This window comes from Myotis myotis, unplaced genomic scaffold (genome assembly GCF_014108235.1).
Source record: "Myotis myotis isolate mMyoMyo1 unplaced genomic scaffold, mMyoMyo1.p scaffold_m19_p_10, whole genome shotgun sequence".
NCBI classification, from domain to species: domain Eukaryota; kingdom Metazoa; phylum Chordata; class Mammalia; order Chiroptera; family Vespertilionidae; genus Myotis; species Myotis myotis.
In genome coordinates this window covers 80,173,526-80,189,201 of record NW_023416314.1, presented here as the reverse complement: position 1 = coordinate 80,189,201, position 15,676 = coordinate 80,173,526, and the positions used below count along the sequence as shown (strand labels likewise).

The following is a 15,676-nucleotide window of genomic DNA, read 5'->3' as shown; positions in this document are numbered from 1 at the left end:
AGCGTGCAGGAGGCGGCCACTGATGAATTTCTCCCATCGATGTTTCCCTCTATTCCCTGCCCCTTCCTCTGTTTCTAAAAAATAAATAAAAATAAATAAAAGTCAATAAAAACATATTTTTTAAAAAACTTAGCCTAAATGAGTATAAAACAGTGAAATCAATAGGAAACCCCAGCCCCGCTGGAAATGCAAGTCTTCTCCATACTAACTGGTTGCCACTAAGATGATTCCTTGGCCTCAATACTTCTCCTGCTCACCTCAGTTCCGCTGGACCGTCATGAGGGCCCCGGCGATCATAGCCAAGCCCATGCTGAGGACGCCTGTAAACATGCCACCTTTCAGGATTGCGTCAGTGACCTGTAACACAAGACATGGGCGTTACACTGCAGGTCAGGGACCGGGCCATGTTTACTCAACACATTCACGTTCACTCAAAGAGACCTGTGTCCCCTTCAACGGAACCACAGAAGGAGCGGGTGTTTGCAGGGCAACAGGCCACCAGGAGAGCGGAGAAAAGGCAGGGAGAGAACGGGTGGGGGAAGGAGCTGTGGGTGTGAGGGAGACAGCGGCCCTGTAGGTGCTGAAAGGCTCAGAGAGCCGCAGGGGGTGCCGTGGGAAGGACACAGGCAGTGCCCACAAGGTCTAGGTTAGGGCTGGCCACTGGGAGCCTGAAGCCAGTGCAGAGTTGGGGAAACCCCCTGTGAGCTCTCAGGACCCAGGGCTGGGCCGGGATGGTTCTGGGCGGCCCAGGAGCTGAGCCCGGCCCAGGCACAGCGTGGGCGCTGGGGGAGGAGCTGCTGATCCCATGTCGTGACTGGGCAGCGGCTCATGGAGCGAGATCACCTGCTTCTGCGCTGACCGGGGAGGGTTCTGGACAAGGAAGCGGACACTCGGACAGCAGGGATGAGGCGGTGGAGACGTCAGGATGGTCCCTGAGGGTCGTGCACTCGGCAACGCCGTGTGAGCCACCCCTGCCCGCAACGCTGTGCTGGGGAAGCGGGCAAAGACCCCGGGAGCAGCTGCTTTCCAGGCGTCAACACTGGGCGGGACTTCCCAGGCTCTCAATTGTCTCCATCTGCCCCAGACCCTACTGATACCCGTGTTAGATGCCCACTGTACAGAGGGGAAGACTGAGGGGGGACCGTGGAAAGAACTCCCCAAAGCCACCCCACGCCCAGTGACAGGGACCAGGACGCCTGGTGTCCTAACAAGCCCTCCTAAGCCTCCTCCGCCGAAAGGAAAAATGCTCAAAACAGAGCACACAGCAGGTTCCTGTGGAAGATCGTGACTTGGCGCCACGTGAGCGGCTGGGGAAGGAAAAGCCGCACCGCCCACTTCATTCAGAGACACTCAGACTCGCTCCCACGTGTCGGCGATAAACAGACTTTCCTCAGCTCCACTCTGACTGGCACAGAGCTGACGGGTGTTTTAAAGGGTGCGCAACGGAGGGGGACATGTTAGGGCTCAGGAATCCATGAAATGAAAGTTTAAAAAGGGCCGGTGAGCATCAGTGCGGCTGGGCCCGGTGTCAGCCAGCTGGACGGATGGAAGCCAGGCTCCCAGACTCCCACGGGAGAGGAGGCAGAGGCCCAGCCCTCCTGACACTGCATTTCTCTCTATATATTTTCTGTTAAGAATAGTTTATTGATTTTGAGAGAGAAAGGGAGGGAGAGGGAGAGGGAGAGAAGAGAGAAGCATCCATGTGAGAGCACATCGATGGGCTGCCTCCTGCTCACAGCCCTGCAGGGTCAAGCCCGCAACCCGCGTGTGAGCCTGACCAGGAACTGAACTGGCGACCTCCTGGTGCGCAGGATGATGCCTGAGAACGGAGCCATAGGACCAGGGCAGACAACAACATTTCAAAGGACAGGACGGCACCCAGGTCCTTGAGAGCGACACTCCTGAGCTGCAGGCCACACATGCCCGTCCCGGGGCAGAGGGGGTTCCCAGTGGCAGCCCCTGTCAGTAAGCGCTCTGAGAGGCGCTCAGGGCCCGGCTCAGAGGTTGGCTGGACAGTCCTTCTCCTGGCAGCCTTCCGCTTCTCCCGCAGGCATTTCAGTCCTAGGGGCGCCCACTGGATTGTGGAGGGAGATGGAGGGAGTCTCTGCAGACACAGAGTCAGGGAGCAGGAAGGAGTAAGAGGGAGACAGACAGGCAAGGCCGAGAGTTTCCGCCATGGAAGGAGCTCAGAAGGGAGGCGCCAGGGACCAGCTGCTCAGGGGAAGAGACCTCCCGAGTCCCTCGGAAGCACAGCAGACGGCCAACCACCCCTGAAACGCTGGGGTCCTCCCAGATTGGCCCTCGGGGGTTCCAGCACAGATGCATGATGGGCAGCGACCCGCAGGCTGCCAGCCTCCCACCTCAGCTCAAAGGAGGGAGACCCCACAGCAGGGTCCCCGCGGGCACCAGGGGGCACTTCCCAGTGGGTTCCCTGCCCCTCCCCTTTCACCACAGCCCTTCTCCCCCTCACAGAAGAGGAGCTTCGTCCTCACCGACCGACCGACCGGGATCTACAGCCTTGGACGAGGCGTAAGGTTCCAGCGAGGACGGGGCACCCACTGCTTCCAGACAGACCGGCCGAGGGAAGAACCAGGAGACCACATCCCCCCCTGGGAGGCTCCCTCCACCTCTGTTACTTTAGATGGGAATTCCCACCCCAGACAGTTGCCATGGAAACCTGCTGTAATGTATTCATTTGAATTGGGGGGACAGGGATAGCCAGCTTTTTTCCTAAAAGAAGTGAAGTCTGGCCCTAGCCGGTTTGGCTCAGTGGATACAGTGGAAAGAAGGGTGCCAGGTTCGATTCAGGTCAAGGGCACGTACCTCAGTTGCAGGCTCATCCCCGGCCCTGGACGGGGCTCATGTGGGAGGCAACCAATCGATGTATCTCCCTCACATCAATGTTTCTCTCTGTGTCTCTCCCCTCCCTTCCACTCTCTCTAAAAGTCAATGGAAAAATATCCTCGGATGAGGACTAACAATAAATAAATGTAAATAAATGAATGACATTAGGTCTGCTTTGGCTGACTGGTTGGCAGTAATGCCTGCTCTGACTATTTAAATGACGTGCAGGCATTTTCCATTAACTGCATGAGCTAACTGTGCAACGCCAAGGACGTGGAGAAAATAGACACATGTGTACCAGCTACCAAAAATGCCGTCCTCTGCACTCTTGTATTTATAAACTGTTTAAATGTTTGATGTCAGCTAAGAATGTGTGAGGGGTATGTGGTTTTTCAAATTATCTGAGACCAGGAGTCAGCAAACTATGGCACAGGGGCCCAAGCGAGGCCCACTGCCAGGTCTGATCACATGATTGAGTCGATACCCCCTGCCCTGGGCACTGACCTTTAGGCCACTTCACAACCAACATTCCCTTTTGCTTAAACCACATTCCACTTGCTAAGACCATTATCCTTCCCCTCAGGACCCGCCTAGAGAATTCTCCACCCAGATAAAGCCGCCTGGAGTCCTTTAAAATTTTTGACTCCTGTAGGTGCTGGTGCCATTTTGGGGTTCAGCCCATCTGGTATCCAGATGACCTAATAAATTCATAATATAAAAGGCTAATATGCTAAGTGTCCCTCCAACAGTCCAACTGGTCACTATGACATGCACTGACCACCAGGAGGCAAACGCTTAATGCAGGAGCTGCCATGACGCGCACTGGCCATTTACAAAGAAATGGCACCATGGACCTGGCATCAATAAAGCAACGCTCAGAGCCAACAGCCCACCAAATGGCAGCCAACACTGCCAAGACCCCATGGCCCCATGACGCAAAATGCGGCCCCCAGCCCAGCCCAGCCCTGAAACAGTGGCTGTGGGCGCTTGGTAATGACGTCACGTAGCAATGCCCAGCTTCCTCTCCCTAGCAACTAGCATCCTTGGAGTTTCTTCAGCCCAGGAACACAACTTGCTTTATAGTCAGGTGCGAACATTTTACACTTTAACCAAATATCTGTGAAGCGTTTTCCCATGCCTCATCTCATTTGATCCTCACAGAAGTCCTGGAGTAGGTAGATAGGAGACTTGGTAGAATCCTATTTTTTTTTCATTAGCCAGAAAACAGAGATTTAGAAAGTTTAGAAATTTGACCTGACTGAAAAGAAGTAAGAAATGGTGGACCTTGAAAATGACTTCATGTTTTCACACTTTGCAGAATATAGTCAAACACGGCTGCAGTTAAATATTTCACCCTTTGTTCTCCCGTGTGATCTACAATAATAATCTGCTTCATGTTGATATTTACTGCTGTGTTGCTAACAATTACCTGAAAGAGAAGTTGGGGTGCTTCACTGGGCTGGAAAAAATTTAGCTACATCAGAAAGCAGGTCTAATTAAGCAAGTTTATCCTATATAATCAAAGAGTAATATGCAAATAGATCAAACCACAGAACAACCGAACAACCAATCAAAGCATAATATGCTAATGCTATGCTGAGGCTGCTCAACTGCTCACTATGTTGCGCACTGACCACCAGGGGGCAGACAGTCAACTGGTCGATCAGTCGCTATGACGTGCACTGACCACCAAAGGGCAGATGCTCCAACCTGTACGTTAGCTTGCTGCTGGGATCCGGCTGATTGATCAGGACTAAGCAAGATGGGCTGGACACACCCTGGAGCCCTCCTGCGGTCCCTCCCTGGCCCAATGGTGCACCTGTGGGGTCCCTCAGCCTAGCCTGCGCCCTTTCACAATCTGGGACCCTCAGGGGATGTTGGAGAGCCAGTTTCAGCCTGATCCTACAGGTCACTCCCCTTGGGAGGGTGCCAGACACAGGGCTCATGGCTGGTGAGCACTGCTGCAGCATTGCAAGCCTCTCTTGATTGGGACTGATTGGGAATGAGCCCACAGTTGGCACAGTGAAGCCGGGATGAGTGGGAGCAGCAGGTAGGACCTGCAGGCGGCATTGGACTGTGGGTTTTGGCCCAATCCCTGCCAGCCACCCAGAGGGACCCCATCCGTGACAAATTCATGCACCAGGCCTCTAGTCTATATATATAAAGCTTTCGCTGGCACCAGTCGCACACGTGGATTCCATCTGTCATTGTCAATCGGGAATTCAGTTGACACTTGTATTACAGAGAAAGGGTGAATATCTATATTAAAACATTTCTTCTAATTAATTTCCTTTCAATGTGCATGAGTTCATGCACCTGGCCTCTAGTAAATTCATAATTCTGTACCCCTTTAGGTACGTGCGTTCCTCCTTCAGCGATTCTAACACCCACCACTGTTTTCATAAAATCTTTTTTAGGAACGGCCTTACCCACTCCATTACGGATTGTCCACGACTGCGTTTCTGCTACAAAGCTGCGGAGTGGAGTGGAGAGACAGAGCCCACATGGGCCAGAGCCCGAAAGGTGCCCCCGGCCCTTCCCAGAAAACGTCTGTGTGGCTCTTCCTCCTCCTGGCTCCCACTTTTCCTCCTCCCTGGGCCTGTAGTCCTTGTCGCCCCTACGCCCTGATCATCTCCAGCTCATTTTCCAGCTTCAATTTAATCAAAAGAATTAAATCAGATTCAGCTCGGGCGTCGCCTCTTCTGTGATGCCTCCTGGATCAGGCACCTGGGTTCAAATCCCACCTCTGCACGTGGCTGTCAGGTGCTAGAGACTCAATGCCTAGTGGTGGAATGAGTTTGGGTGAGCTAGTAAAGCACCGTGAGCCTCAGTTTCCCCATCTGTAACGTGGGGATAAAACAACCCTCCTCTGGAGCTATGGGAGGGGCCAGGGGTGACTGTCATGGCTGCCACATCACCCCCTGACCTCACTGGTCTGCACAGCGACTGGCACTTCTCCCCAATCTCATCTCTATCCCGACTGTCACTCCCTCGGGGCAGGGATTCTGTCCCTGCTATTTTGTGACCTTCATGCCTCCGCCCCCGCCCACACGATGCCCAGCCACTGTCAGCGGAGGGAATGGTCTGGTTCCTGGGGACAGGGACACGGGCTGAGGACGCACCTGGTCGCTGCGGGAGACTCCGTAGCGCAGCTCGTTCACGAAGTGCTCACAGTTGTCGCTGGTCAGCTTGTAGAGCATCTCCCGCCCCACCATCTCCTCTGCGGCGCACGATTTTGCTGGGAGGCAGCGGACAGTACTTCCGGTCATGCTTGTTATTGACACGGTACTTGTGTTTCCCGGCCACTTCGGACAGCAGCTGCTTCTTCACTATGGCCTTGTCGGTCAGGGTGGACATGAGGCTGGCCAACACAGCCCCCGCCCCTGCGATTTCACCTGTGGTTCCCAAAGGGGAAAGAGGCCGATGGTCGGGGCTGAGAGCGGGCAAGCAGGCAGCCCCACTGCCCTGGGCATCATCAGTGAGGATGAGCTGGGGAAAGGCCGGCCCCCTGCCTGGCTTCAACCTCAAACACAGGCCGACCCCCGCCTGGGTGCCCTTGGAGAAGTCACAGCTGCCCCTGGACTCTGGCTCCCTCATTTCTAAAGCCAAGGATGTGGATTCTTCTAAAGGCCCCTGTGGGCACAGATGTCCCTGAAAGATGCAGGAGGGGCAGAGGGTACGGGGCACAGACCCCAGGTGCAGCCCAGCCAGAGCGGGGTGGGCCCTCAGCGGCCAGGGTGACATGTTTCCAATAGTAGGAAAGGAGGCTGCTGGGCAAGCCCAGGCCTGACCTGCAAACCCAGAGCCCCACCCACCGTGTGGCCTCAGGCCAGTCCCTTCTCCTCTCAGGGGCTGTCATCACTACAGATGGAAGGGCCTGGGTCAGGTGGTGGCCACACTCTCCCAGCTCTGAATTCTCAGATTTGCCCCTAACAGGACGCCCGCCTCCTGCCTCACCCAGGCTTCTGGGAAAGCTGACAGGAGAAGGTGAGTGATGGGCCCTGGAACCCACAGCAGTTCTTATTTGGTTCTTAAAAGGGCATTTGACCCCGGCCAGTGTGGCTCAGTTGGTTGGAGCATCGTCCTGTACACAGAGAGGGAGAGAGAGAGAAACATCTCACATCAATGTTTCTCTCTCTCTCTCTTTCTCTCTCTCTCTATTCTCCCCCACCTTCTCTAAAAATCAATGGGAAAAATATCCTCAGCCCTAACCGGTTAGGCTCAGTGGATGGAGCGTCGGCCTGGGGACTGAAGGGTCCCAGGTTCGATTCCGGTCAAGGGCATATACCGTGGTTGCGGGCACATCCCCAGTCGGGGGTGTGCGGGAGGCAGCTGATCGATGTTTCTCTATCATCGATGTTTCTAGCTCTCTATCCCTCTCCCTTCCTCTCTATAAAAAACCAATAAAATATATATTAAAAAAAATTCACATGTGTGTGCACACACCTGCTGTACAGCTGCTTGTAACGGTGGCACCATCTGCCATGAAATGCAGGCACCGATTATATTTGGCCTGTTCCCTGCTGTTGGTGGTTCCCAGGCTTTCGGCCTTTGCTTTAATGCCACGATGCTCTGGGAGGGAAGGGAGGTTGGCCCAGCACCCGCCAGGCCCTGCCCGGCTCCCCCGTGCGGTCCTGCATCCCACCCTGCACGACTGGGAGGTGGGGTTCTCATTGCTCTACAGAGGGTGCAGCTGAGCTTCAGGGGGCCAAGTCACATGGGCAAGTACCAGCTCGGCAAGCGGAGGCCCCAGGATCCCAAACGGGTTCTGCTAAGTGGGAGGCCCACGCTCCTTCCATGCCTCTGAGCCAGCTGTACGCTGTGTCCTCCTCACCTGCCCCCAGAACATGGAGCACACACAACGGGGTGCTTCCCTGGGACAGTGGGCTGGCTGGAAGTGAACCCCAGTATCACCTGGAACAAAGGCCAACAGTCCGTCCTGCACGAACTCGCTGCTGAGGAAGAGGAGCGGCTGCAGACCTACCAGGGAACATCCTGCAGCCAATGGCCAGGGGGAGCCCACCATCCGGGCACTGGGTGAGAACAGCGCACGAGTGTGCAGCCGCTGACACTCCCACCTCTGCCCTGAGCCTCAGCGGAGAACCAGCCTTACTTGGAGGACCCAGGTGCACCACGTAGCCATCCCCCATGTAGAGGGCCCAGTGCGTAGCCAGGGCGGAAAATCTCAATCAGGTCTCCAGGTTTCGGTTCGGCCTGTGACTGAAAAACCAGAGACAGACTGAGGTTAGTCCTCACAGGGAACATTCTAGAACCTGACCTGTAAGGAGCCCCAGCCCAGCCTGCAAGCTCCCTCTGCTCATCTCCTGCAGGAAACGGAAGAGGGCGCTCTCCTCGCACAGATGGAAAGTCCCTCCTTTACTGGAGCTGCTGAGCTGGAAGTGAGCTCTTTGGGGGACAAAGAAGAGATGGACAGGGTGTCCGGAGGGGAGGTGTGGGCAGGTGTGCAGCACGGGGGTGTGGCCGAGAGGTGGGCAGACATGGGCATGAGCACATTTTATGCCAGAGCATGTTGGTGTCAGTGAGTGAGTATATGACTCCCAGGAAGTCTCAAATGCCTCATCAAGGGCCGCCCACCTTGCGCCGGGCCTGAGTGATTCTGAGTGATAGAGCCCCGACCTGCACAGCCAGACACGGTGCTCAACAAGGCCCACATTTCATATCCATCACTCCTTTGACCACAAACTGTCATGACCCCATTTGACAGATGAGAAGACTGAATCTCAGGAAGGTTAGGTAACATGCAAAGATCCTTACCCAGTGAATAGAGAGAAAGATCAAACCTACCTAGGTCTGCATGTTACCAACGCTGCGCCCTTAAAATCCCAGAGCATCCCAGGCGGGCGGGGGCCGCTGAAGTCTGGGCTCCAGGCCAAGACCCAGCTGGGGACCCAGGGTGTGACTGGAGTTGGTGGCAGGGCAGTGCCCTTCTGGAGATTGCATGAGCAGGAAGTATGTTGCCCTCATCCCACTGGGAATGTGAGAGACGCCCTTATCACACAGGTTCTATTTTAGGATCGCTCCGAGGCCAGCCAGCACCTCTCCTCCCCTGACTCAGGTGAGCGGGGTCACAGGGGCCAGACCACCGGGAGCAGGGTGGGTGGCTGTTGCTGGGTGAAGTGAGGGTGGCTGCCAACTGGAAGTCTGCTGGGGAGTCATGGTTGAGAGAAAAGCTTTTGACTACAGGCGTCATGTGTCAACCTGACCATAGATGGAACAATTTGAGCATCAAAAAGACACACAGCATGGACCTGCTGGCCGCCCTTGAGCCGGGGCCGCGAGGCGTGGAAGACGGAGCTCGCGCCCCCGAGGCAGAGCGGCTGCCATGGCCAAGTGCCTGGCCCAGATCATGATGATGGGGCGCAGGTGGCGGGCAGAGCCTGTGCCGGGGCCCTGCAGCAGGAATTTGCAGCCAGCCGGGCAGCAGCTGATGCCCGTGGACGTGCCAGACACCAGTCTGCAGCCGCCTCTCACCTCTCCGGCCTCAGCCTCAGGCGGCACAGCAGATTCCCAATGTCTCCAAACTGAACCCCGAGGAGATCCAGAAGAAGCACGAACACCTATTCAAGGTGAATGATAAATCTGTGGGCGGCTCCTTCTACCTGCAGTCAAAGGTGGTCCGAGCGAAGGAGCGCCTTGAGGAGGAGCTCCGAATCCAGAGCCAGGAGGACAGGGAGAAAGAGAAGAGGCCACAAACGTGACCACTGGCTCCTCCCACCCCACCCCCCACCCCCCCGTCCACCTCTAATTTATAGCTTGTTAATGTCTTTTCCGCAAAAAAAATAATAATAATAAAATAAAAAATAAAAAGACACACAGCAGATATGTGAATAATCACATCAATGTGTTCATAATGACACTTTCAAAATGCCTTAGTCACCTTTGGAGGATACAAAAGAATCACCATATTATTTCAAAAGCTGGTAAATAAAGGAAAACATTCAATCATTTCCTAAGTGAACTGTACTCAGACAACCAAGTTAAGAATGACAGCAAAACCCAAAGCCACAAAACAACACTTAAAGGCGGCTACGCTTCTATATGCAAAGGACTAGAAAACCCCTGGCAGGACATGGACTGAGCCACACAGAGGAGGGACTGCGAGCCGGGGGTGGGGGGGGGGGAAGAGAAGGGGGCGTCCAGGGGACTTTAGCCTTAATGTTAGGTTTCCATTTGGGTTTGGTTGGGGGAGGCTAACAAGGAAGATGTGCTCACATATTTGTAGCAGAGATTAAATAAAAGCCTTTTGCATGGTGTCGGGATGCAGCGAGCTTTCGGAAATGTGACTGTTACGGAGCCAGAAGGAAGGAGCAACATGTGGAGGGGAAGAGAGGGATGGAAAGAAAAGCAGAGGGAACAGGTGAGCTTCTTGGAGGTGAAGGATGGACAAGACCCCTTCCTGCAGCCCCCGCCTCGGCCCCACACCGCTGGGAGCCATTCTCCTGTCCCTCCCTCCCAGCTCCTCCCAGCCACGCAGGACAGTGTGACTGAGGAGGTGGGACTGGGCAGTGGGCAGAGGCTGCCCCCTGAGCCCACCATTCCTGCCTCTTCACAAAGGCTCGGGGCAGCCCTCACACCCCGAGTAGCAGACCCTCAGGCCTTGGCAGGCACCCATGCCCCTCGGTGCCAGCGCTGCAGCCCAGCAAGGAGACCCACATCATCACCACTAACAGGATTGCGGTGTTTGAGTTCAAAGCTTTCTGGGCACTTACCAGAGCCATCCTCCTGTGCAGGTGTGTGTGTGCTGCTGCCTCGGGCCCAGCCTTCTGTGATCAAGAGATTTTCGTTTTCCCTCTGACCCAGCCCAGGAACACAAACACCTGCACTTAAAGCCACGTCATGGGCTCCTCTGTGAGACATGTGTCCAGGTGACCTGTGAGGTAATGACTCAGTGAGAGGAGGGTCATGTTCTTCACATTTAGGTTTAGCATGTATTACCATATGCTACTAATGAATACATACATTTTTAAAAATAAAAATGCAAATCAAAGATCACACAAAATCTGCTCTTTGTTCAAAGCAGGGCCAACATACAGACCAGGTAGACACATAGGCTTGGAAACGAGCAAGAGAGAAATCGAAGTCCACATGCAGAGTCAGAAGGATTCGGTGGTGGCTACAATCAGCGTCACGGTCATAAGTCACCAAGTCTCAGGGCTGAGAGAAGAGGAGAGAGGAACAGCAGGGTCAGGTGGATGTGGGGTGAGGAGGGATGGAGAGACAGAGGAGGGAGGAGCTCTAAGGAGACCCAAACACCGGGACTGACCATGACCAGAACACACCAATGATTCCAGCAACCTCTAAGCAGATGGAACCAGACAAAACATGTCATCAGAGGCGCATGCCCCACACTGGGAACAGGGCGCCCGCTCGCTCCTCTCCCTCCCCCTTCACCCTGCCTCATTCCACAGTTTGGAAACACATCCCAGACCAAATGGAAACCCAAATTTACCACTGCCTGGGTGTGGAGAGGCCGCTTTCTTAGACACCAGCGACCTACCCCATCCAAAGCCCCAAATAAGAGTCTCTCACTGACACCCCCTGTGGCTGTAACATCCTGGGCAAAGGGGTGGGTGGAGTGGGGAGGGCCCTTCGCATCCTCATTGTGTGGCGTGGGGAGTTGTAGCCAATTTCCTGAATTTTGTGTCTATGATTGTCTTGCTCTTAGAAAATATTTCCTGCGTATAAATGTGTCCCTTAAACAACATATACATATTTCGTTTGCATTTTTTGAATGTGGTAAAATCAGAATCAAGTGTCTCACATTGCACACCTTGATGATGTTTGCCCAATATTAGGTTCCTATGGATTCGTGTTCATTCCCATCATGTGGAATGTAGCACAGTTTGATCATCCTCTCCTGTCAGTGCACATTGGGGTGTTCCCAGGGGGGTGCATTACAGACGAAGTTGCCATGAGCGTCCTCACACAAGCCTCCCAGTGCACCTGGAGTCTTCTCTAAGCAGAGGCTGTTAAACCTTTTTAACCAAGATCCACGGTAAGAAATACATTTTATAAGGAACCAGGAGACATAGAGACTTCAGGCATATTAATAAAAGTCTTACCAAAATCTAGATGAGATACACTCTGATAAATTCTGTTCTTTATTTTTTCTAACATGTTGACTGTGACTGACTAAACTAAAGTTATCACTGACTAAAGGGTCACAAACCAGAGTTGTTGGGTTGTATGGTATTGTTAGGCAGGATAGATGGCTGCTAGGGCAGGAGGAGAAGAAGGGGTAGGGAAAGAGGGAATTTTTCTCACCCACTGAATGAAGAAGTCAGCAATCTTGGGACTTGCCAAGATAAAATTGCTAGATGTTGTCATAAATTTTGGGGAAAGCCACAACAATGTAAAAGGGGGACCTGGAAATCTAGTCTCTTGCCCAAGATCTCCAGCAGGGGAATCTTGAAACCTATAAGAAGGGAAAATATAAAACCCTTGAACCCCCACCAGGCGGGGCGCTGAGACTAGCTGAGTTGCTCACTTGTGCTTTATGCCAAGTGTATTTTTAATAAATGTTCTTGCTTTGCTTCAACACTGCTTTTGGTCACTCATCTGAATTCTTTCTCAAAAGCCTGACAAGAGCCAAGGCAGGGGAGAACCCCCTCCAACTCAGGCAGCTCTCTGGTAGAGTATGACCTTCTTCAACTTTATTAGAGGAAAAATGCACAATTAAGTTTCCCACAGGCAGTACACCAGAGTCACAATTGCTCAACATCTTTTTAAATATTTGTCAACATGGAAGTAATAGCATAGGATCTTTTTCACATGTCTATGTTTATTGGACATTTGTATTTACACCGTGAGCTCTGAGGGTGTTTCCAGAAGAAATTAGCATTTAAATTAGGAGACTGAGTAAAGAAGGTGACTCACCAGTGTGGGCAGGCATCATCCAATCCATTGAGGGTCCAAACAGAACAAAAAGGTGGAGAAAAGACTAACTCTCTCTTCTTGAGCTGGGATGTCCATCCATGATGCCCTTGGACATCATAGTTCCTGTTTCTCAAGGCTTTGAACTCCAGAGTTGACACCAATGGCCTTAACACCTTATTTGCAGTCCTTTAGCCTCTCAACAAATTACACCACTGGCTTTTCTGGTTCACTGCTTGCAAATGACAGATTGTAAGACTTCTGGGCCTCCATAACCATGTGAGCCAATTCATGTAATAAATCTCATATATCCATATCTGTATCTATATCTGTATCCTATTGGTTCTTTTACTCTGGAGAACCCTAACACATTGCCCTTTGCATTTGTTAAAAAACAAAATTCAACCTAGTAAATTTGAAGATCTACTTGGCTTTATTAAGGAATTTATGAATGGGGCAACATCTCATCCAGCAAGTACAAGGGCAATGTTAACATAAAAACATTCAAACCTGTAAAGAATTTTTGTGAGTTTATTTGAGCCCAACTGTTGACAATTGCTATGAAGCAGATTCTCAAGGGACTGGGGTAGTTCTCCGGATAATGGCCGTTTTTCATCTATTTTTATACATTGCAATCAAAGGAGGGAACATGGGAGGGTTATAAGAAATCCACTGGTGATAGATTAGGGAGGTGGGAGAAAGCAAAGTGGGGAACCTCTGGGATTGGATAAAAAGTAAAAGATAGCCCTGGCCGGTTTGGTCAGTGGATAGAGGATCAGCCTGTGTACTCAGGGGTCCTGTGTTCAATTCCAGTCAAGGGCACATGCCGGGGTTGCGGGCTTGATCCCCAGTCAGGGATGTGCAGGAGGCAGCCGATCAATGATTCTCTCATCATTGATGTTTCTATCTCTCTATCCCTCTCCCTTCCTCTCTGAAATCAATAAAAATATATTTTAAAAAATAAAAAAATAAAGTAAAAGACGCATACTTAGGTGGCTGCAGAATAGTTAACAGTCAATAATTAAAGTGATAACAATAACAATGAAGGAACCTGTGTTCTCTGTCCTGGCACCCAGGCACATTTGGTTGTGCCCTGAGGGGTCCAGAAAAAGGGAAGTTACAAGTTACCCAGATATTCAAGGATATGTTAGCAGAGATGCAGAAAGACAGATAGGCTCAGTTTAGGTAAAGGTTGACCTTGTCAGTGAAGATACCAGCCTAGGAGGTGACTACCCACCATAACTGCTTTTAGTTAAAGTTTAATTTCAGACCATCCTTTGTGGTTACTTTAGGTCTCTGTGTTTGCAAGATTGCCATGCAGGCCACCCCTGAGCTTGTCAGGTTAGCATTTAGCCTTTTAGTCCACAGCACTCTGAGGGACTGTACAAAATGAAAGGTGTTTTATAGGGAAAAGGGTAGGGCAAGAGAGCTCTTCACCAAAGAAAAGAAAGGATTATTTTTTAGATCAGGACCTGGGTTTGGGAGATAGAAAGGGAACAGCAAGGCTTTTTGTCATGCAGGTTGCCTCTTCTTTCTATGGGGAGGAGGTCCGGGAATGAGCCTACAGGACAGATTACTTTACCGGTGCCCAACCAGAAAATTCCAAATAGGTTGATTAAGATTTAATTTCCGGAAGAGGTTGAGACCACAATCAAATCAGGTATTAAATCTAAGGTTGGTATCATGGGATTTTAGCACAAGCCATGCCATTTGGGCCTAGAGGTTTCTCTGTACAGTGTGTCAATGTAAGAAACACTCAAACCGGTAAGAATTTTTATGAGTTTATTTCATCCAAACTTATAACAATTGCTGAGAAGCAAAATCTCATCAGATTGAAAAAATGCTCTAGAAAAATGGCAGTTCACCACTTATTTTATACATCAGAGAGAGGGGAAAGGAACCAGAGAAACATCAATGTGTTGTTCCACTTAATTGATTGGTTCATTGGTTGATTCTTGTATGTGATTTGACCAGGGGTCAAACCCGAAACCTTGGCATGTCAGGACAACACTCTAACCACTGAGCAACCTGGCCAAGCCTAATGTCTGTGTTTTACTTGGCAAGTTTAACCCATTTACATCTATGGTGATTACCAATATATCTGGAATTGGTTCTTCCATCTTTTTTGGTTAATTCTACACATTCCAGTATTTTATGTAATTTGTTAATTTAATTTTTAATTGAACTGGGTGTTACTTTTTTGCTTTCTTGTGTTTTGAGAATGGAGAGAATAAAATGGAATAAACATTGCTAAGAGAGTCACTTAAAATGGAGGGAGTTGAGCCGGGTCGGTGTGGCTCAATTGGTTGAATGTTGTCCTGTGCACAAAAAGTGCATTAGATTCCCAGTCAGGGCACATACCCAGGTTGCTGGTTTGATCCCCAGATGTGTGCCCGGCAGGAGAAAGCTGGCACGGAGCCACCTGTAAGTCAGAGGAAGGGAAAGGGTGCCTGAGCTCCTCTGTTTACATCAGCAACCAGGGAAGAACCAGGGGCCTTACTAAGTAAGATTCTTTACTAACCGCAGGGCTAGTCACACACAGACCCTGCAATGCTTCCCCACTAAGGGCCACTGATTACCAGAGAGAGTGTCTGTCCTCTCTCCATCCTGATCAAAGATTCATCTCAAGAGTCTCAAAGCAATTCCATTGTTTCCACAGCAGGAGGTTCAGCAGCGACTCAGCCTCCTCTTTTCTATGCGTCCCTTCCAGCTGATGTCAACAACCATGGAAGCTTATGTACCCGAGTCGTAACTTCTAGAGCAGTGGTTCTCAACCTTCTGGCCCTTTAAATACAGCTCCTCATGTTGTGACCCAACCATAACATTATTCTCGTTGCTACTTCATCACTGTCATGTTGCTACTGTTATGAATCGTCATGTAAATATCTGATATGCAGGATGGTCTTAGGCAACCCCTGTGAAAGGGTCATTCGACCGC

General features: G+C 51.4%; 2 pseudogenes; one reads left to right on the top strand and one right to left on the bottom strand.

The window, feature by feature from the left end:
• Positions 1–217: 217 nt before the first annotated feature.
• LOC118665392 lies at positions 218–8,548 on the bottom strand (annotated as a pseudogene).
• A 544-nt stretch (positions 8,549–9,092) lies between these two features.
• LOC118665389 lies at positions 9,093–9,565 on the top strand (annotated as a pseudogene).
• The last annotated feature ends 6,111 nt before the right edge of the window (positions 9,566–15,676 follow it).